At 44.0% G+C, this 22846-nt stretch overlaps 1 protein-coding gene across 1 annotated transcript in view; it reads left to right on the forward strand.

The window, feature by feature from the left end:
* Positions 1 to 1536: 1536 nt before the first annotated feature.
* The window catches only part of dlgap2b (discs, large (Drosophila) homolog-associated protein 2b), a 142092-nt gene continuing 120782 nt past the window's right edge, over positions 1537 to 22846 (forward strand). Inside the window, exon 1 of the mRNA XM_014144922.2 lies at positions 1537 to 2073. The gene's annotated coding sequence lies outside the window, so the exon portion shown is untranslated. The remainder of the gene's footprint in view (positions 2074 to 22846) is intronic.

A 22846-nucleotide genomic window follows, 5' to 3' on the forward strand; every position in this document is an offset into this window, starting at 1 on the left:
TTGTAAAGGGTTTAAACAGTTTCCTATGCTTGTTCAATGAGCCATAAACAATTAATGAACATGCACCTGTGGAACAGTCGTTAAGACAATAACAGCTTACAGACGGTAGGCAATTAAGGTCACAGTTATGAAAACTTAGGACACTAAAAAGGCCTTTCTACGGACTCTAAAAAACACCAAAAGAAAGATGCCCAGGATCCCTGCTCATCTACATGAACGTGCCTTAGGCGTGCTGCAAGGAGGCATGAGGACAAGTGGAGGGTCCGTCATGGTCTGGGGCGGTGTGTCACAGCATCATTGGACTGAGCTTGTTGTCATTGCAGGCAATCTCAACACTGTGCGTTATAGGGAAGACATCCTCCCCCCTCATGTGGTACCCTTCCTGCAGGCTCAACCTGACATGACCCTCCAGCATGACAATGCCACCAGCCATACTGCTCGTACTGTGCGTGATTTCCTGCAAGACAGGAATGTCAGTGTTCTGCCATGGCCAGCGACGAGCCCGGATCTCAATCCCATTGAGAATGTCTGGAACCTATTGGATCGGAGGGTGAGGGCTAGGGCCATTCCCCCCAGAAATGTCTGGGAACTTGCAGGTGCCTTGGTGGAAGAGTGGGGTAACATCTCACAGCAAGAACTGGCAAATCTGGTGCAGTCCATGACGAGGAGATGCACTGCAGTACTTAATGCAGCTGGTGGCCACACCAGATACTGACTGTTACTTCTGATTTTGACCTCCCCCCCCTTTGTTCAGGGACACATTATTCCATTTCTGTTAGTCACATGTCTGTGGAACTTGTTCAGTTTATGTCTCAGTTGTTGAATCTTGTTATGTTCATACAAATATTTACACGTTAAGTTTGCTGAAAATAAACACAGTTGACAGTGAGAGGACATTTCTTTTTTTGCTGAGTTTATAACGTGATTTGACATCATTTTATCTGTGGCCAATGACCTTGATCCTTCTGGATGGGCACTTCGATGTCTCCACTTACACTTCGTGGTGACGTAGTTTCCCCATGAGTCACAGAACACTGAGCCAATCACGGCGCAACGCTCTGTGATACAGCCTGGATTCGAACCAATTGGCCAGGAACTTAACCTTACCCTACCACTTACCCTTATCCCAACAACTTGCTAGCAAGCCTAAACCTAACCTTTTGCAATTGCATGTAAATGTAGTTGTCTTGGGAGTTAGTGTTTCTCAGGCTATTTGATAAAAAAATTTACCACGTGGTGTTGTCATGTGTAATTACGTTATTACATGATCTGCAACCCCAAACTGGGTAATAGTGTCATGTGATATTACCTAGGATGAGAAATCATCAATGGAAGGTCCAACTGAATCCAAGAAATGTGTCTGATGTCAGTGACGTTAATATTCACACGAGATGAAAAAAAAACACTCAATCTCAGTCAGCTGAAGCAGTGATGTAATCAGAGGAGGAGGAGGTTGGCGCTTTTGGGCTTTACAATTTATTGCCAGGAGTATCAGACACATGACGGGCATCTAGTGAGAGGAGAGAGGGACAACGCAAAGGACGGAAAAGGAGAATAAGAATCCAATGAAATAGAGATAAACACAAGACATACTGTGAATCTCTAGGGTCTAGAGAAATAGGTAAAAAAAAGGGGTGGGGGGGTATGTGGAGATATAGAACTGCAGAGTCCTGAATCCATTCAACAGGAATTTCGTAGCCGTGTTTTGCTGTGTACCGGTAGAGCCTGTGGAACAGGCAGCGTGCGCCTCTGTCTCTCACGCTGCTGCAGTGGAGTACACGCAGAGCCCAGCACTGCTCTTGGTGATACACAGTACAGTACAGCAGACTGGTCCTCCTGCCTCTTCTCCTCTCCTCTTCACCCTATTCCTCTGAGGGCTTGGATAAAAAAAAGAAACGGAAGGAAGGGATCTTTTTTTTAATTTTTTTTTACCCACCGGAGCAGACTCTTTCTCAGATCTGATCAGAAACACCACTATCTGTGTCTCTGTATGACTGTGCTGTGCTTTCCTGTCATCGAGTGAAAAAGTGACATATGTGCTCCGATGTCTCCACAATATAGGCACGCTGCAAGGTAAGAGCATTGGGATGCATGTCATGTTACCCCTAAAAGCTCAGCCACATTTTTCACAAGCAGGAGGAATGTGAGACCTATTGCAATAATATAAATGTTATTGTCATAGCCTTGCTTCTGTCTCAGAGGCTGATGAAACAGGTTGATTGAAAGTTGACGGACCCAGACCTAGTACCTGGTATTCATCTTATTGGATTTCGGGACGGGTAGAAAATCCCACCATACCAAGCCTCGGTGGAGGCTGAGAAATTCATAACACCTTGGGCAGAAGCAGCTCATCTGTCTTCAGCTGGAAGTGAAGAGCGAATGCTCTCCCCCTCGATCCTCAGTGATCCGTTCAGCTACTGTATATATGTGTGTGTTAAGCTCGAAGAGTGGGAGGGCCGACCCACTGCCTATGATCTTGATGGGCAACGGGGGAATTTTCATGTGACTAACATCTGTAGATGGAGCTACCTTGGTATGTTGCGGCCGTGTATCTTTGGGGCTCAGTTTCTCAAATGAAATGGATGAATGAAATGGGGAAGGAGATAATGTTGCCAAGCAGTAATCTCATAGGGGTTTGGTTGGCCGGAGTGGGGAGATGTGATTTCTGTGTGTGAGAGACAGTGGTTGCATGTACGTTTGTGCGTGCATGTGTTTGTGTGTGTGTTTCTTAAACATAGAGACAGATACTGCGAGACAGGGAGACAAGGGAAGAGAGCAGGGAGGGAGCGAGAGAGTGTCACAGAGTCCTCTCTCTCTCTCTCTCTCTCTCTCTCTCTCTCTCTCTCTCTCTCTCTCTCTCTCTCTCTCTCTCTCTCTCTCTCTCTCTCTCTCTCTCTCTCTCTCTCTCTCTCTCTCTCTCTCTCTCTCTCTCTCTCTCTCTCTCTCTCTCTCTCTCTCTCTCTCTCTCTCTCTCTCTCTCTCTCTCTCTCTCTGTGTGCTCTGCAAACCATGGGGCAGACATGCGGTGGTTTCCCTCGCATCTCTCAATCACATGTGGGACATCTGCCCTAAGTCCTGACCCTAGTGTGACCTAAAAGAGATGTCACTTTCAACCTTCTAGGTCCGTCCACCCCCCACCAACCCTATCAATTAGAAACGGCGCCAAGCTGCTACTGCAGCTTCCTCTGAATCCTCCATGCTGCAGTTGAACAGCTTCACTGGGCTTGTGCGTGTGTGTGCGTGTGTGCGTGCGTGCGTGTGTGTGTGTGTGCGCGTGTCTGACTGGCCTGTATGAGATCATTTACCATGTGTGAGGCTTGTACACTCCAAGCACTACAATGTGATAGACAGTTCTTTAACAGGGATCCAGAGATAGATTTCATCACTGTGGATATGGTCCGTTGCATTGATGTGACAAACAGGCATGTTCACATACACACACACACCAGGACTTGACGGTAACTTTTAGTAGGACTGTAGGGCAACTTTAGAGAATGGTATGGAGGGAATAGCAGCCGTTTTACGGGCTCCTGACCAATTGTGCTATTTTGTGGGGGTTTTTGTGCTGATTTGAACTTTTTTTGTAAATAATGTTTCTGCCATCGTTTGCTATGACTGACAAGAGCTTCTGGACATCACTAACTTTGATTTGGATGAGGATGTCTACTTCAATGAGTCGGCGGCGAAGGACATAATGCTCATCCCGGACCAGGCCCAAATCCCGACACCCGTAAAAGGAAGAGGCGGCGTTATAGAGGCCAACCTGCGGGACACCTGACGAGACTATGTCGGCCAGTGGATAAACTGCCTCTACCCTCCGTTCTATTAGCGAACGTGCATCACTGGAAAGTAAACTGGTAGAGCACCGTTCGAGACTATCCTATCAACGTGATTTGAAGAACTTTAATATCCCATGTTTCTCCGAGTCGTGGCTGAACAAGGACATGGACAATATAAATCTAGCTGGTTTATCTATACATCGGCAAGAAGGAACAGCAGCATCGGGTAAACTCAAGGAGTGATGGTATGTGTCTCTTTGTTAACAACAGCTGGTGCATGATCTCTAATACAGTATTAAGGAAGTCTCAAGGTTCTGCTCGCCTGAGTTAGAATACCTTATGATAAACTGTAGACCAGAGTTCCCCAACTGGTGGTTTTATTCATCCCACCAAGTTTTCTGTGCAAAAAAAAGATATTTATTTTTATTGTTGGACATAAAAACTGTAAAAACACAAGGAAATCAGCGCCAAGTGATTTTAATTTAGGAAATCCGTTCCCAACTATTCCCACGCATAATAGACACGTGTAAGCAAGGTATGAAATTATTATGTTTTAGTTAAATATTATATCTATTTGGGCTTCTTGCAGTCAAATTGTAGTCTACAAATTATTTGGAATTATGTTCCGGCCGCACAACCATCCACTCAAGAAAAGATCGCCCCATGGCTGAATATAGTTGATGATCCCTGCTGTAGACCATACTATTTAACAAGAGAGTTTTCATCTATATTTTTCATAGCTGTCTGTTTACCACCATAAACCGTTGCTGGCACTAAGCCCGCACTCAACGAGCTGTATAGGACCATAACAAAAAAGAAAATTATCATCCAGAGGCGGCGCTCCTAGTGGCCAGTGTTTTTAAAGCAGGAAAACGGAAATCCGACGTAACTAATTTCTACCAGCATGTCACCTGTGCAACTAGAGATGAAACAACTCTAGATCATCTTTACTCCACACACAGAGAAGCATACAAAGCTTTCCCTCGCCCTTTATTTGGCAAATCTGACCATAACTCTATCCTCCTTATTCCTGCTTACAGGCAAAAACTCAAACAGGAAGTACTAGTGATGCTCTCAATAAGGAAGTGGTCCGATGAAGCGGATGCTAAGCTACCGGAATGTTTCGCTAGCATAGACTGGAATATGTTCTACGATTCATCTGATGGCATTGAGGAGTTCACCACATCAGTCACCCACTTCATTAATACAGTTGAAGTTTACATACACTTAGGTTGGAGTCATTAAAACTAATTTTTCAACCACTCCACAAATTTCTTGTTAACAAGCTATAGTTTTGGCAAGTCGGTTAGGACATCTACTGTGCATGACACGTACTTTTTCCAACAATTGTTTACAGACAGATTATTTCACTTATCATTCACTGTATCACAATTCCAGTGGGTCAGAAGTTTACATACACTAAGTTGACTGTGCCTTTAAACAGCTTAGAAAATTCCAGAAAATGATGTGTTGGCTTTAGAAGCTTCTGATAGGCTAATTGACATCATTTGAGTCAATTGGAGGTGTACCTGTGGATGTATTTCAAGGCCTACCTTCAAATGCAGTGCCTCTTTGCTTGACATCAGGAGAAAATCAAAAGAAATCAGCCAAGACCCCAGAAAAGAAAATTGTAGACCTCCACAAGTCTGATTCATCCATGGGAGCAATTTCCAAACGCCTGAAGGTACCACGTTCATCTGTACAATCAATAGTACGCAAGTATAAACACCATGGGACCACGCAACCATCATACTGCTCAGGAATGAGACGCGTTCTGTCTCCTAGAGATGAACATGCCTTGGTGCGAAAAGTACACATCATTCCCCGAACAACAGCAAAGCACCTTGTGAAGATGCTGGAGGAAACAGTATCTATATCCACAGTAAAATGAGTCCTATATCGACATAACCTGAAAGGGCGCTCAGCAAGGAAGAAGGCACTGCTCCAAAACTGCCATAAAAAAAACGACTAAGATTTGCAACTGCACATTGGGACAAAGATCGTACTTTTTGGAGAAATATCCTCTGGTCTGATGAAACAAAAATAGAACTGTTTGGCCATAATGACGATCGTTATGTTTGGAGAAAAAAGGGGGAGGCTTGCAAGCCGAAGAACACCATCCCAACCGTGAAGCACAGGGGTGACAGCATCATGTTGTGGGGGTGCATTGCTGCAGGAGGGACTGGTGCACTTTACAAACTAGATGGCATCATGAGGAGGAAAATTATGTGGATATATTGAAGCAACATCTCAAGACATCAGTCAGGAAGTTAATGCTTGGTCGCAAATGGGTCTTCCAAATGGACAACGACCCCAAGCATACTTCCAAAGTTGTGGCAAAATGGCTTAAGGATGACAAAGTCAAGGTATTGGAGTGGCCATCACAAAGCCCTGACCTCAATCCCATAGAAAATTTGTGGGCAGAACTGAAAAAAACTGTGTGCGTGCAAGGAGGCCTACAAACCTGACTCAGTTACGCCAGCTCAAAATTCAAAATTCACCCAACTCATTGTGGGAAGCTTGTGGAAGGCTACCCGAAACGTTTGGCCCAAGTTAAACCATTTAAAGGCAATGCTACCAAATACTAATTGAGTGTATGTAAACTTCTGACCCACTGGGAATGTGATGAAAGAAATAATAGCTGAAATAAATCCTTCTCTCTACTATTATTCTGACATTTCACGATCTTAAAATAAAGTGGTGATCCTAACTGACCTAAAACAGGGAATTTTTACTAGGATTAAATGTCAGGAATTGTGAAAAACTGAGTTTAAATGTATTTGGCTTAGGTGTATGTAAACTTCCGACTTCAACTTTAGGTGCATCAACAAAATCATCCCCAGATTGACTGTATGTATTTATCCCAACCAGAATACATGGGTTACAGGCAACATCTGACCTGACCTAAAAGCTAGAGCTTCCGATTTCAAGACACAGGACACTAATCTGGACACTTATAAGAAATCCTGCTACACTCTCCGATGAACTATCAAACAGGCAAAGCTTCAATACTGGACAAAGATCAAATCCTACTACAACGGATCTGACACTCGTTGGATGTGGCAGGGCTTGCAAACTATCACAGATTACAAAGTGAAACCCTGCTGCGAGCTGCCCAGTGACGCAAGTCTACCAGATGAACTAAATGCCTTCGATGCTCGCTTCAACACTGAACCATGCATGAGTGCACCAGCTGTTCCAGATGACTGTGTGATTACACTCTCCGCAGCCAATGTGAGTAAGACCTTGAAACAGGTTAACATTCATAAGGTTGCAATGCCAAACGGATTGCCAAGACACATACTCAGGGCTGGCAAGTGTCTTCACTGACATTTTCAACCTCTCCCTGACCCAGTCTGTAATACCTACAAACTACAATAGGTTGGTGTTCATAGGCGCAGGGACTATCTAAATGACTATTGCCCTATAGCACTCACATCAGTATCTATGAAATGCTTTGAAAGGCTAGTCATGGATCACATCAACACCATCTTCCCAGACACCCTGGACCCACTCCAATTCACATACTGTACCACCCCAACAGATCCACAGATGATGCAATCTCTATTGCACTCCACACTGCCCTTTTCCATCTGAACAAAATGAACACCTGTGTGAGAATGCTGTTCATTGACTACAGCTCAATGTTCAACACCATAGTGCCCTCCAAGCTCATCACTAAGCTAAGGACCCTGAGACTGAACACCTCCCTCTGCAAATGGATCCTGGACTTCCTGACGGGCAGCCCCCAGGTGGTGAGTGTAGGCAACAACACATCCACCACGTTGACCCTCAACATGGGGGCCCCTCAGGGGTGTGTGCTGAGTCCCCTCCTGTACTCCCTGTTCATCCATGACTGCATGGCAGCACATGACTCCAAAACCATCCTTAAGTTTGCTGACGACACAAAGGTGGTAGGCATCATCATCACCTATAGGGAGGAATGCAGAGACCTGGCAGGGTGGTGCTAGGACAACAACCTCTCCCTCAATGTCAACAAGACAAAGGAGCTGATCGTGGACTACAGGAAATGGAGGGCTGAGCATGCCCCCATTCACATTGACGGGGCTGTGGTGGAGTGAGTCAAGAGCTGCAAATTCCTCGGTGTCCACATCACTAAGGACCTATCATGGTTCAAACACCACAACACAGTCATGAAGGGCACGATAACGCCTCTTCCCCCTCAGGAGGCTGAAAAGGTTTGACCGCCAATCCGGTCATGCTGGAGGATGTTGCAGGCAGCAGAACGTTCTCCACGGCGTCTCCAGACTCTGTCACATCTGTCACGTGCTCAGTGTGAACCTGCTTTCATCTGTGAAGAGCACAGGGCTGGCAATGCTTCTCCTGCTCCTCCTTGCACAAAGGTGGAGGTAGCGGTCCTGCTGCTGGGTTGTTGCCTTCCTACGGCCTCCTCCACGTCTCTTGATGTACTGGCCTGTCTCCTGGTAGTGCCTCCATGCTCTCGATACTACGCTGACAGACACAGCAAACCTTCTTGCCACAGCTCGCATTGATGTGCCATCCTGGATGAGCTGCACTACCTGAGCCACTTGTGTGGGTTGTAGACTCCGTCTCATGCTACCACTAGAGTGAAAGCACCGCCAGCATTCAAAAGTGACCAAAACATCAGCCAGGAAGCATAGGAACTGAGAAGTGGTCTGTGGTCCCCACCTGCAGAACCACTCCTTTATTGGGGGTGTCTTGCTAATTGCCTATAATTTCCACCTGTTGTCTATTCCATTTGCACAACAGCATGTGAAATTTATTGTCAACCAGTGTTGCTTCCCAAGTGGACAGTGTGATTTCACAGAAGTGTGATTGACTTGGAGTTACATTGTGTTGTTTAAGTGTTCCCTTTATTTTTTTGAGCAGTGTTTATATATATATATTTTTACAGTGTGCAGGTGTGGTTGGAAGCTTATGTGAATACCACACCACAAAAAAAAACATATTTGTTTTGATGTGAGTTATATCGATGAGATTCAAAAAAAAGTATTTAACTAGGCAAGTCAGTAAAGAACAAATTCTTATTTACAATGACGGCCTAGGAACAGTTGGTTAACTGCATTGTTCAGGGCCAGAATGTCAGATGTTTACCTTGTCAGCTCAGGGATTCGATCTAGCAAACTTTCGGTTACTGGCCCAATGCTCTAACCGCTAGGCTACCTGCCGCCCCAAATTACTGAGATTACTGAGTAGTTTGGTTCATCAGGCTGACTGCCAGTCTTCGCTTGAAGTTATTGAGGGATGATGATGTTTGGCATTGTGAAGATACGAATTCCAGAGTAAGGTAACTCTGTATCTGATAGAGAGTTGACTATGTGAGGTGCTGCAGTGGGGAGGGTGAAGGTTATATAGGTGGATTTCAGAATTAACCTGGAAGAATCCATTGAAGAGTTTAGGTAAACTCTCTGGGAGGTATCGGTATTTGTAGGTGAAAGTGCATGATTGACGTACATTAATATCGTAAACTGAAAAGATATTGAGTTTCTTAAACAAAGGTGCAGTTGGAGCCAGATATTTAGAGGAGGTGGCTAATCTTGCAAATGTGTTTTGTATGATGAGTAATTTATGTAGGAAGGACCCCTTGACTTTATCCACATTTTGTTACGTTACAGCCTCTAAAATGGATTACATTAAAAAAAATCCTTATCAATCTACTGCATAGTGACAAAGTGAAAACAGGTTTTTGGTAATTATACTTATTTACATAAGTATTCAGACTCTTTGCTATGAGACTCGAAATGTAGCTCAGGTGCATGCTGTTTCCATTGATCCTCCTTGAGATGTTTCTACAACTTGATTGAAGTCCACCTGTTGTAAATTCTATTGATTGGACATGCTTTGGAAAGGCACACACCTGTCTGTCTATATATGGTCCCATAGTTGCATGTCAGAGCAAAACCAAGCCATGAGGTCGAAGGAATTGTCCGTAGAGCTCCGAGACAGGATTGTGTCGAGGCACAGATCTGGGGAAGAGTACCAAAACATTTCTGCAGCATTGAAGGTCCCTAGAACACAGTGGCCTCCATCATTCTTAAATGGAAGAAGTTTGGAACCACCAAGACTGTTCCTAGAACTGGCCGCCCGGCCAAACTGAGCAATCGGGGGAGAAGGGCCTTGGTCAGGGAGGTGACCAAGAACCTGATGGTCACACTGATGGTCACACTGACAGAGCTCCAGTTTATCTGTGGAGATGGGAGAATCTTCCAGAAGGACAATCATCTCTGCATCACTCCACCAATCAGGCCTTTATGGAAGAGTGGCCAGACGGAAGACACTCCTCAGTGAAAGGCGTGAAAACCTGCTCCAGAGCACTCAGGACCTCCGATTGGGGCAAGGGTTCACCTTCCAACAGGACAATGACCCTAAGCACACAGCCAAGACAACGCAGGAGTCGCTTCGGGACAAGTCTCTGAATGTCCTTGAGTGGCCCAGCCAGAGCCCGGACTTGAACCCCCTTCGAACATCTCTGGATAGACCTGAAAATAGCTGTACAGCAATGCTCCACATCCAATCTGACAGAGCATGAGAGGATCTGCAGAGAAGAATGGAAGAAACTCCCCAAATACAGGCGCACCAAGCTTGCAGCGTCATACCCAATAAGACTCGAGGCTGTAATCACTGGCAAAGGCACCTCAATAAAGCACTGAGTAAAGGGTCTGAATACTTATGTAACATTGATATTTAAGTTTTTTATTCATAACACATTTAAAACATGTCTATAAAACAGTTTTTGCTTTGTCATTATGGGTGTGTAGATTGATGAGGACATATCTTTTTTTTTAATCCATTTTAGAGTAAGGCTGTAACAAAATATGGAAAAGGTCAAGAGGTCTGAATACTTACCAAATGCGCTGTAGGTACTGGCCCTGATAATACTACAGTAAATGAGGTGTGGGTAAATGAAGCTATAGTATGGAGTTAGCAAGCAAACCTAATGAACTAAACCACTAATCTTTCTGACGATACCAACATCTTCCATCACTTTTCTGCAGGCAAATTTAATATGATCTTTTCAGGATAACTTTTTATCAATTAAAACTCAGAGGAATCTAGTGGATGTGACCTGTTCCATTTCATTCCCACCAATTGAGATTCTGGCTCTGTTATTTATTTTTTTTACAATATTTTTCATTCTTACTAGTGAATACAATAAAGTCGCTTTTTTTGTTGTTGAAACATTTAAAATTATTTGTTTATCTGGAATCTTTTGGGTATGTCTATTTAGGCGGAAATCTACATTTTGCCATTACATCTAAGAGGTTAAGTTACCATTTACCTCCATTACATCAGAAGGATCAAACTAAAGGAGAGAAGGGAAATGTCCCTTAATGTAATCAAATGGATGTATCAGTTTTCTCTATTTCCTTTGACAGAGAGGAATCCACATTCCCCCCCAATTTTTTTTTTACATTCACATGAAATAACATCAGGATCTCTATAGGTCATATTTCCATTGAGATGGGATAGTTCTAGATGCCTTTTTATTATTCAACAGTTTATTATTTGTTCTTATACCGTTTTGTAATTGCAGAATTCAGGGGAGAGATGAGAAACCTTTTAGAGACCGGTTGGAAATCTAGGTTTCCAGAACCCTTCTGCTCTCTTACGCAGTCTAACTAAGGGAAAGCAGTGGTGAAATACATAATGACGTGAGAAAAGTCTGTTAAGCAGACTCCACGTCGGCCTGATAATAAAAATGTTTCCATGAATTATCATCAATCAGCATCTAAAAGTATAAGCTCACAATTACTTTTGTAAAATATACTACATTTAACGCTACTAATCATTCCCATCTGTTCATTTCCAGCTGCCAAAGAGAAGTGGACAATTGGAAAGTGTTCAGAAATGTCAGTATGAAGTATATCTGTATTAGCCACATTATTCAAATCATTTGTAAAAAAATATGATCAATAAATGTGCAGACGCGGCTACACAGATCTGCTCTTTGATCTCAATAGCACATCTCGCAACCCGGGGATGATTTAAAGTCCGCTCTGCCTGTCATGCAATACAATTCTACTCCGATGAGCTCTGCAGAAATTGGGATTAGAGCAATACATAGCATCCAGAAGACACAGATCTAATTCAATTTCTTTCTTTTATTACTCAAATCTATATTCTTCTTATCCAACCATTTTTTTTTATTCTCCATGACAAGCGGTAATGTCGAGCCCTGCGCACGCGCGTAAACACACGTATGCACACACACGCTCGGTGGACAGCTGTGTCGAACCGAGGCAGCCATTTGTCATCCCCTGTAATATAGAGGAGATTCTCTGAGGGATAGGATAGCAGAAGCTCCTCACAGCAACCTGCGCTGTCTCGGGCATCTGTGCTGCTCCATTCCCCTCCAGATAGCACCCTTAAAACTGTTTCCCCAGCAGTTAGCCTAGCATCCCTAAAGCCCCACTCTTCAGCTACTCCCTCACTATTGTACGTTTACCTGTCTGTCGCAAATCATTCTCATAGCTCGATTTACGAGATGGGTGACGCGCTTATCTGGCCTTTAGTTTCAGTCACGGGAGGCCTACCATCACGTATGTTTTATGGGCAATAAAAGCAGTGTGTAGCCCTCTCTCTCCATATCTAATCCAACAGTGTTATGACCTCGTCTACCGTGTTTAACAAGCTGTAGTATTTCTGTCTGACATTGGATGATGTGATCTTCAGTCTGTGTTTTTCTGTTGGGGTCCATGGTGTGTACTACTGTATACAGAATAATGATATTACATAGCCTACTGCTTAAGACTTGGATCCCTTGTTCGGTGGATAGTCGTGCTTAGCATCATGCACTGGGTGTGTGAGTGAATACGAGTTGGACTAGAGTGCATTCAGAGCCTCCTCTTTGATTGTGTGACATTCCTACTCACACAGTGACATTTTCCCTGTGTATATAAACTTCAATATACTGGCTGTATCACTTGCTGTACTGCAGGATTTTGTCGTAGCGTATGTGTTGTGTGTTCTCTTTATATCTCCAAATGGGTGTGTTTGTCCACACGCACACACGCACGCACACACACACACACAGAGAGAGAGAGAGAGAGAGTATCTTAATTTTGGCACTGAGGGTTTGGTGCGATGCTGGAGTAGCAGCCAGCCCTGCTAGTAAAATGTCTCAAAATAACTTAACCAAATAAACACCCAAAATGTTGCGCTACATAAAAAAACAACTATTATTCCTCATGACTTGGCGACTAACAAGTGTGCGTGTGTGCATTAGGGTTCTATTGGGCATGTGTGCGTAGTGTAGCTATTCCTGTGGGAGGCGGGAAAGGGATATTCCGCTTGATGTAGGCACCCATTACCTACAGTAGGGACCCATTCTGAACCTTGAATCCAACGTTGAATCTCTTTACCACCATTTTCATGACTACTCATTCGTTTAAGGTCAATGGGTCCATTTGGCACACACATTCTCCTTTCCACACCATGCAAGCATGGCTAATACACTACATGTGTTCCATGGCCTCAAGGTTCTCCTTTTGCAGATGTTTAGTAGGTTGAAAATGGAGTTAAACACCATGACCGCACATACTGAGAATATCATATCACCACAACAGATCCGCTTTGAGACCTTCTCTCTGTGTTGAGGTTAGAGTGCATGCGGAACCATGCGGAACCATGCGGAACCATGCAGAACCAGAGCTCAGGTGTTTGTAGAGAGGAAACCTTTCATGGTGGATATTAAGCAAAGCATGTGTTCTGTTCTCTGGTAGAGAGATGTTGCGGTAAATAATAGGTTTCCGTGGCTTCCCTAATGAGAGCTGGATTCATCCTTTCTCTGACAGTAACGCAGATCGCATTGCGCTGCTCTCCTCTCCAGCCTGTTTCCATGGAGATGCTCAGCAGCTGTAGTGTTTTTTTTTCTCCCATCCCCTTTTTGTTCCTCTCTCTCTCTCTCGCTTTGTACATTCCTCCAAACGATGATGGTGGTGCTTCATAGGATCTGGGCCAGAGAGTACATGTTCTATATATGTGTGTGTGTGTGTGGAGGTTGGCTTGTTTAGAGGTTTAACTCTGTGTGTGTGTGTGTGTGTGTGTGTGTGTGTGTGTGTGTGTGTGTGTGTGTGTGTGTGTGTGTGTGTGTGTGTGTGTGTGTGTGTGTGTGTGTGTGTGTGTGTGTGTGTGTGCATGTGTGTACTGCGGGGGTGGTTTTAACGTGTATTGTGTGTTACTGAGTAACCGGCTCTGTGTGTGTGTGTGTGTGTGTGTGTGTGTGTGTGTGTGTGTGTGTGTGTGTGTGTGTGTGTGTGTGTGTGTGTGTGTGTGTGTGCGTGCGCATGGGTACGTTCATGGACGGGGGTGCAACTGACTGTGTGTGCGTATGTACAAGAGTGGGTGGGATTATGCTCTTCTCTCGCTGGGTTATTCAGCCTCTGATGTGTTGTGATTCACCAATACAAGATCTTCTCTGTTTCACCGCTGATAGCAGGAGTGCCCCATGGATCTATATTTAGGCCCGCAAATGACAGATGACACACAGATTCCTCAGACAAAATCAGCCAAAGTGAAGTCGTTTTTATGGGCGAGTCCAAGATATCGTTTGATGAATCATAGCACAATTATAGATGCTTGTCAATGGCCTTGGTCGACTGGTTCATCAGTAGATATTTTACGGAACTTTCAATCCTGAACCATCAGAACGGACATATTTTACTATACTGAACAAAAATATAAAACGCAACATGTAAAGTGTTGGTCCCATGTTTCATGAGCTGAAATAAAATATCCCAGAAATGTTCCATACTCACAAAAAGCTTATTTCTCTAAAATGTTGTGCACAAATTTGTTTACATCCCTGTTAGTGAGCATTTATCCTTTGCTAAAATAATCCATCCACCTGAAAGGTGTGGAATATCAGGAAGCTAATTAAACAGCATTCACTAAACAGCATGAACCTTGTGCTTGGTTCAGTAATTGCCACTCTAAAGTGTGCAGTTTGTCACATAACACAATACCACAGATGTCTCAAGTTTTGAGGGAGCGTGCAATTGGCCTGCTGACTGCAGGAATGTCCACCAGAGCTGTTGCCAAATAATTGAATGTTCATTTCTCTACCATAAGCAGCCTCCAAGGTTGTTTTAGAATTTGGCAGTAGGTCCAACCGGCCTCACAACCGCAAACCACGTGTAACCACGCCAGTCCAGGACCTTCACATACGGCTTCTTCACCTGCAGGATTGTCTGAGACCAGCCACCCGGACAGTTGATGAAACTCTGGGTTTGCACAACCAAATAATTTCTGCACAAACTGTCAGAAACTGTCTCAGGGAAGCTCATCTGTGTGCTCGTCGTCCTCACCAGGGTCTTGACCTGAATGCAGTTCAGCATCGTAACCGACTTCAGTGGGCAAATGCATGCTGAAGAAGTGTGTTTTTCACGGATGCATCCCGATTTCAACTGTACTGGGCAGACAGCACCCGTAAGCAGTGCATAGTTAAAATCACTGGGGAAGCCAAGCCAAGCCAATATAAACTCTATATTATAACCTATGTTGTGACATTTTGTCACGGTTGTCGTCTGGAATGGAGGACCAAAACGCAGCAGGAATGTGGATGCTCATCTTGATATTTATTGAAACCAAGAAACACCAAAATAACAAACAACGAAGAACTCACGAACAACCAAACAGTCTTGTAAGGCTCACACACGCAAAACAAGAAACAATCTCCCACAAACACTAAACCAAACACATACCCATATATAGGACTCTCAATCAGAGGCAACGAGAAAGCACATGCCTCCAATTGAGAGTCCAACCCCCCATTAACCTAAACATAGAGATACAACTAACTAGACTAAACATAGAAATACATAAACAAGGAACAGTGCCCAAAAACCCCGGAATACATAAATCAAATACCCCTCTACCAAAAACACCACCCCGAACCACATAAAACAAATACCCTCTGCCACGTCCTGACCAAACTACAATAACAAATAACCCTTATACTGGTCAGGACGTGACACATTTCTGTTGTGTGTGTTCTATTACCCATTTGTTCATTGTGTGTGTTCAATAACCCAACTACACATACATTTGTATGTGTAGTTGGGTTACCGGAGAGCAACATCTGTCCGGTGAAGTCCACAAAGCAAATATTGTACATAAACAGTTAATGACCTGCAGCATGGTCAAGCAAGTTAATGTTTTCGATAGTTTACTATACAACTACTGATTTAGAACCACAGAGTTACCACAAGTCGGCACAAAGACAACAGGAGCACTCCCTTCGCAATTCCAGCAACATTTCAACTTAAACATTTAAACATCATAAAATCAGCAAGGCTATATGTGCTTAAAGATAACAAACTTAAAGATACCAAAAGCTATTTAGTCCAACCAATGTTGTTAAATACAGTTGAAGTCGGAAGTTTACATACACTTAGGGTGGAATCACTAAAACTCGTTTTTCAACCACTCCACAAATATCTTGTTAACAAACTATAGTTTTGGCAAGTCGGTTAAGACATCAACTGTGTGCATGACACAAGTTATTTTTCCAACAATTGTTTACAGACAGATTATTTCACTTATCATTCACTGTATCACAATTCCAGTGGGTCAGAAGTTTACACACACTAAGTTGACTGTGCCTTTAAACAGCTTGGAAAATTCCAGAAAATTATGTCATGGCTTTAGAAGCTTCTGATAGGCTAATTGACATCATTTGAGTCAATTGGAGGTGTACCTGTGGATGTATTTCAAGGCCTACTTTCAACTCAGTGCCTCTTTGCTTGACATCATGGAAAAATCCAAAGAAATCAGCCAAGACCTCAGAAATAAAATTGTAGACCTACACAAGTCTGGTTCATCCTTGGGAGCAATTTCCAAATGCCTGAAGGTACCACGTTCATCTGTACAAACAATAGTACGCAAATATAAACACCATGGGACCACGCAGCCATCATCCGCTCAGGAAGGAGACGTGTTCTGTCTCCTAGAGATGAACGTACTTTGGTGCGAAAAGTGCAAATCATTCCCAGAACAACAGAAAAGGACCTGTGAAGATGCTGGAGGAAACAGGTACAAAAGTATCTATATCCACAGTAAAATGAGTCCTATATCGACATAACCTGAAAGGCCACTCAACAAGGAAGAAGGCATGCTCCAAAACTGCGATTAAAAAAAACAGATTTGCAACTGCACATGGGGACAAAGATCGTACTTTTTGGAGAAATGTCCTGTGGTCTGATGAAACAAAAATAGAACTGTTTGGCCATAATGACCATCGTTATGTTTGGAGGAAAAATGGGGAGGCTTGCAAGCCGAAGAACACCATCTCAACCGTGAAGCACGGGGGTGGCAGCATCATGTTGTGGGGGTGCTCTGCTGCAGGAGGGACTGGTGCACTTCACAAAATAGATGGCATCATGAGGAGGAAAATTACGTGGATATATTGAAGCAACATCTCAAGACGTGAATCAGGAAGTTAATGCTTGGTCGCAATTGGTCTTCCAAATGGACAATGACCCCAAGCATACTTCCAAAGTTGTGGCAAAACGGTCTATGGCTCTGTCATACAGTACACTTTTAGTTTTTGTTTTCGTCGGCTACCTAGCTAAAATGTTTGGTAGCCTAACTTCGTTCTGCCCCTGAGCAAGGCAGTTAACTCCCTGTTCCCCGGGCACCAAAGATGTTGATGTCGATTTTAAGGCAGCCTCCGCACCTCTCTGATTCAGAGGAGTTGGGTTAAATGTGGAAGACACATTTCAGTTGAATGCATTGTTGTACAACTGACTAGGTATCCCCCTTTCCCCTTTCCCTAACATGGGCAAAAATGAACCAGCTACTGTTGGCTAGCTAGTTAACTTGAGCGTACCTGGCTACAACTAGGCTACATATTGAACTTCAATATGCACCAGGACAACCCACAGTTGAGCTCAGCTCAATGCCGATTGGCTAATTATTTTATTTATTTTTTATCAAGGGAGGCCAAATGCTTCCTGAAATCAACAATCAAATGCTACGGCGGCAGCATGTCATACTCTTTTGTTCCAGACAGCATCAGATACATGGGCTACACATACTGAAACAGAGCGGTGCTGTTTCCCTCACTCTGAGGATTTGAGATTCAGCCACTTGCGAATTGACGGAAACTGATGAAAACATTGTGTTACACAAAGAGACGAAAGACAATTTATTTTATAATGTAATTTTTTGGGGGGGGTCAAATATTTGTGGAAGCCTTCTCCCCTGGTATCCTTGAATACACGCCACTGATGGCAGACACCATGTATGGCATCGTGAGGGCAAGCGGTTTGCAGATGTCAAGGTTGTGAACAGAGTGCCCCATGGTGGTGGTGGGGTTATGGTATAGGCAGGCAGAAGCTACGGACAACGAACACAATTGCATTTTAATGATGGAAATTTGAATGCACAAAGATACCGTGACGAGATCCTGACGCCCATTGCCGTGCCATTTATCCGCACCATCACCTCATGTTTCAGCATGATAATGGATGGCCCCTTGTCGCAAGGATCTGTACACAATTTCTAAAAGCTGAAAATGTCCCAGTTCTTCCATGGCCTGCATACTCACCAGACATGTCACCCATTGACCACGTTTGGGATGCTCTGGATTGACGTTTATGGCAGCGTGTTCCAGTTCCTGCCAATATCCAGCAACTTCACACAGTCATTGAAGAGGAGTGGGACAACATTCCACAGGCCACAATCATCAGCCTGATCAACTCTATGTGAAGGAGATGTTTCATGCTGCATGAGGCAAATGGTGATCACACCAGATACTGACTGGTTTTCCGATCTGCACCCCTTCTTTTTTTTAAGGTACTGTTTCTGTGACCAACATATGCATATTTTGTATTCCCAGTCTAGTGAAACCCATAGATTAGGGCTGAATGAATTCATTTCAATTGACTGATTTCCTTATATGAGCTGTTACTCAGTAAACTCTTTGAAATTGTTGCATGTTGCATTTATATTTTTTTGTTTAATGTATATTTCACCCCTGTTCATGTCCTCAAAATGTAAATGCCGCCCTTTCAAGCTTAGTGTGAGTAATAGCTATAACACGACTAGAAAAAAAAAGATGGCGTCTGGAGTCTTGACCCCACATTTGCTCCAATCTCCCAGAGGCTGAAGACTGAGAGCAGTGGTTAAGACAGTCTACTGGGGGTTTGTGGTGACAAGGATGATAGACAAGTGTGACCTCTGGCCAGACAAAATGGGACTGGAGGAAAGAGGGGATATAGAAAAGCTGTGAAAGGGTCTTTCTCTGTTTTAGCTGGAGTGATGCAATGCTGAGGCCTTAACAGAGAGAGCCAGAGAATCCTGACAATTTTCTGTGGAATAGATGGGTAAAGCCTCTCTCTGTTATGTTCAACTATCCTCCAGTCCTCCTGGCTAGTGTCAATACTTGAATAATGGTTTTGTTGTGCATTTTACACAGGAGTATCTGTCTAAGTGAGTCAAGGGTCAAGGGAGTGCCCAGAAATGATTGACTGTGTGTGTGTGTGTGTGTGTGTGTGTGTGTGTGTGTGTGTGTGTGTGTGTGTGTGTGTGTGTGTGTGTGTGTGTGTGTGTGTGTGTGTGTGTGTGTGTGTGTGTGTGTGTTGAGCGGTCAGGTGTATGCTCACCTTACCTTGTGGAAACCCACAGAACTATGAGCGGACAACTACATCAACCTTTGTTGCCTGATTAGTGTTCTTACCAAGCATGAAGTCAACATTTTTGGGGGGTTTCTTTTTTTGGGCTGCATGCAAAGTGAACATCTTCACAACAGATAATAGGATTGTCTCTGTGCTGGGCTACCCTATGGAAAAAACAGTGGGGTTACAGTAACCTCTGTTGGGGGGAGACTGCTTATAGGATTAGGGAGGGGGAGAGAGGGAGCGGGGGAAGATGTTGTGGAGCTCAGAGTATCATCTCCATCTGGGCTTGGTTGATCTCTTGGCAATGCCTTGGCTCTGCCAAGGGGACTGCAGGGCGCTAATAAGGAGAGTGTTAGACTGTGAGTGGGATAGCAGATCCATGCCAGGCTGCACATGTCCACACTGGTAATGCCGAGCGGCTAATGCTAATGCTCTAACGACTGTAACCACATAGGCAGGCAGGCAGGCATTGGGGTGAGGCTGCTATGACCAGGACCTGGCTAATGCCGTTAGGGCATGGTAGAAGAATGCAAATCAGCTGGTTAACATAAGACAGCTAAATAGCCATAAGACTGCTAAATAGTTAAATTAAATGGTTAGTGGACTGTATGCACTGACCATATCTTGCACTGACACTATACACACACACAAGACAATATATACAAACCATATACACACACACTAAGTCACACACACTACATCAGTGGTTACCAACTGACTACCCCTGAATTACACCCCCCCCCCCCGTGTTTTTAACCAGTAGGCCTATGGTCACATGAGTCTTCTCAAGTACCCCCTGTGGATAGGCCAAGTACCCCTAGGGGTCATAGTACCCCTTGTAGGGAACCACTGCACTTCACTGACACTCTCACACAAAACCCATATACATTCACACGCACATACAACACTCCCGTATACCAACGCACACACACACACACGGTAATCAACCCCCAAATTACCTACACAGGTGTTCACAAGTGTTTGCGTAAGACTGCATGAAAAGCCTGCTTAGAAAAGTCAGTCGGGTATCATTCAAGCTACACCTGACTTCGAGGTAAGCCCTGTCAGGTACCATACTTACCTAAAATAATGAGCCTGTTTTACATCAAAACTACTACATTCTACAGGCACAATCAGTGGTCTAAATGAACCCAGAAATACAGCCTTGGGTCATTGTAATTGATCCGGGAGACTCATCTGGATTTATGCCAAGTTTAACTAGTTCAGCCTCATCAGGGAATGAGAACGCCAATGTAAATCATGTTAGAAGGAAACACACATATGGCCAGTTCACACTGTCATTCATCTCAGTGTCTTAATAAGGTATTACACTTCATTATCGATAGTTGTTTCATCAGATTAATTAGTCACTGTGTATAGGGGTAGACATATTGGTGATATTGTTACGTGCCTCCTAGTAGGAGGGAGGTGCAGGAATCAGGAGCAGGAGAGCAAGGAAGTCCCAGTGGCACAAACGTTTATTAAAGGAGTCCCAACTCAACAACAACATGGGGGAAAGCACTAAGTCGCCACACACAGGGAACGAAGTCGCCACACACAGGGAAAGTAACGCAACACACGGAGGAGAAACCTCTACTCCTAAACAAATCTCTAAACGGTACAACTACCGAATGAAAAGAAAACCCTGTGGTGCAGACACGCACCCCTAACATAGTAACACCTACAAACAATCCCGCACAAAGACTAGCAGGCAGCGGAGGTAAATAAACCCACTGAAATCAACTAAATGAAACACAGGTGTGACAAAACAGACAGACACAAACGAAAAGGAAAAATGCATCAGTGGCAGCTAGTAGGCCGGCGACGACGACCGCCGAGCGCCGCCCGAACAGGGAGAGGAGCCACCTTCTGTGGAAGTTGTGTCAGATATAAAGTTTATGCTGGACCTCAGGTGACTGCCAGGTGGTTCATGTTTCTGTAAAAGCATTTTGTGACCACTGCTGATGTAAATACTTTTGATTGATGGATTGTTTGCGTAATGAATTAATTTGTATGATTGATTGATGTTCTTTCTGAAGAGGTTGATGATATTCTACGGTGGATTTTAGTGATTGATTTCGAGATTTCCTTTGAAAGGAAACGATGGGAATTGACCTTGTGTAACCTTGAGTATTAGATTAGGTGGTTATGAGAGGGACCATGTGTGTGCAATGTGTCATGCTGTGCTCTGAGAGGAGAGAGACGGGGAACCACACACCTCCTATCCAACTAGTTCTGCACAGCCTGTACTATCTTAAATCACACACTGGCACTGCCGACACTGGGAGAAAACAGCCACTTTTGGGAGGTCAATAAACTGCAGAAACATCCCAGTAACGTTTCTGAAACGTTTTAGAAAAACTCTAGCTGGATGTGAATGGGCAAACACACTGACTAGTGTTAGACTGTGAAATACCTGGGTTCACACCAGGTAATTATCAGAGTAGTTCTCAGTGTTAATGTATCTGGTAGGGGTTTGACCTCAATGGCATTTATAGTTTAGGGCAATGGACTCAATGACCTTACTTTGGTGGTTCCCGGTCGTGATGTCACACACCCACTGTATCATGGTAGTCTGGAAACACAGACACATGGTAAGCACCATCTGGTCTGGGTGTGTGCAGCATTCATTACACACACACATGCACAAGATTACACGTGTACGCACGCACGCATGCACGCATGTACGTACGCACACACCGTACACAAGTTCACAGCCCCAGACGTCAGTACTAATTATCTGCGTAGCATCTGTCAAGAGGGCTAGGGCTCACTAAAGAAGATTTTTACGCATAAAACAACACTCATTTCAGGCACTCATTAAAATAGAACAAGACCAATATTCACCAAGCAATGTTAGGTTACATGTTCCTACTAGTAGCTTCTGTACACACAATAGATCATTCATTACATGTTATTTATTCCAATTTGCAAAGTCATGTGCTTGAGGGGATCACCAGTTAGAGTCACAGAAGGTATCTGTATCACAGGAAAGTGTGATAGTTAGATGGAATGGATGTATTGCTAGGTCTGTGTGAAGAGTGGCCATGGCTGTATCCCAGATGGCTCCCTTTTCCCTACTTTTGACAACGGACCCTTGGGCTCTGGTCAAACGCAGTGCACTATGTAGTGAATAGGGTGCCATTTGGGACGCACCCATGTCTTGTCCTGTTGGGGCTGTCCTACAGGGACTCACAACATTGTACCCATCTCTCTCTGCAAACATCTACTGTACAGTACTGTGTGTTCTGTGAGCTGTGAGTCGCATCAGTTGAGGGCAAATAAACGTGTTGATGCGGCAGTTCCCCCCCCCCCCTTCCTTTGCCTATTTCCTCCCTCCTCCCTCTATTTGTGGAGCCTCTACTCTTCTCTCTCCTCAAGCTTTACTGAAGTGATGCCTAAGATTGGTACACAAGCCAACTCTGCAAGATGAAATGAGAGTTG

This window comes from Salmo salar, chromosome ssa15 (genome assembly GCF_905237065.1).
Source record: "Salmo salar chromosome ssa15, Ssal_v3.1, whole genome shotgun sequence".
Classification (NCBI taxonomy): Eukaryota; Metazoa; Chordata; class Actinopteri; order Salmoniformes; family Salmonidae; genus Salmo; species Salmo salar.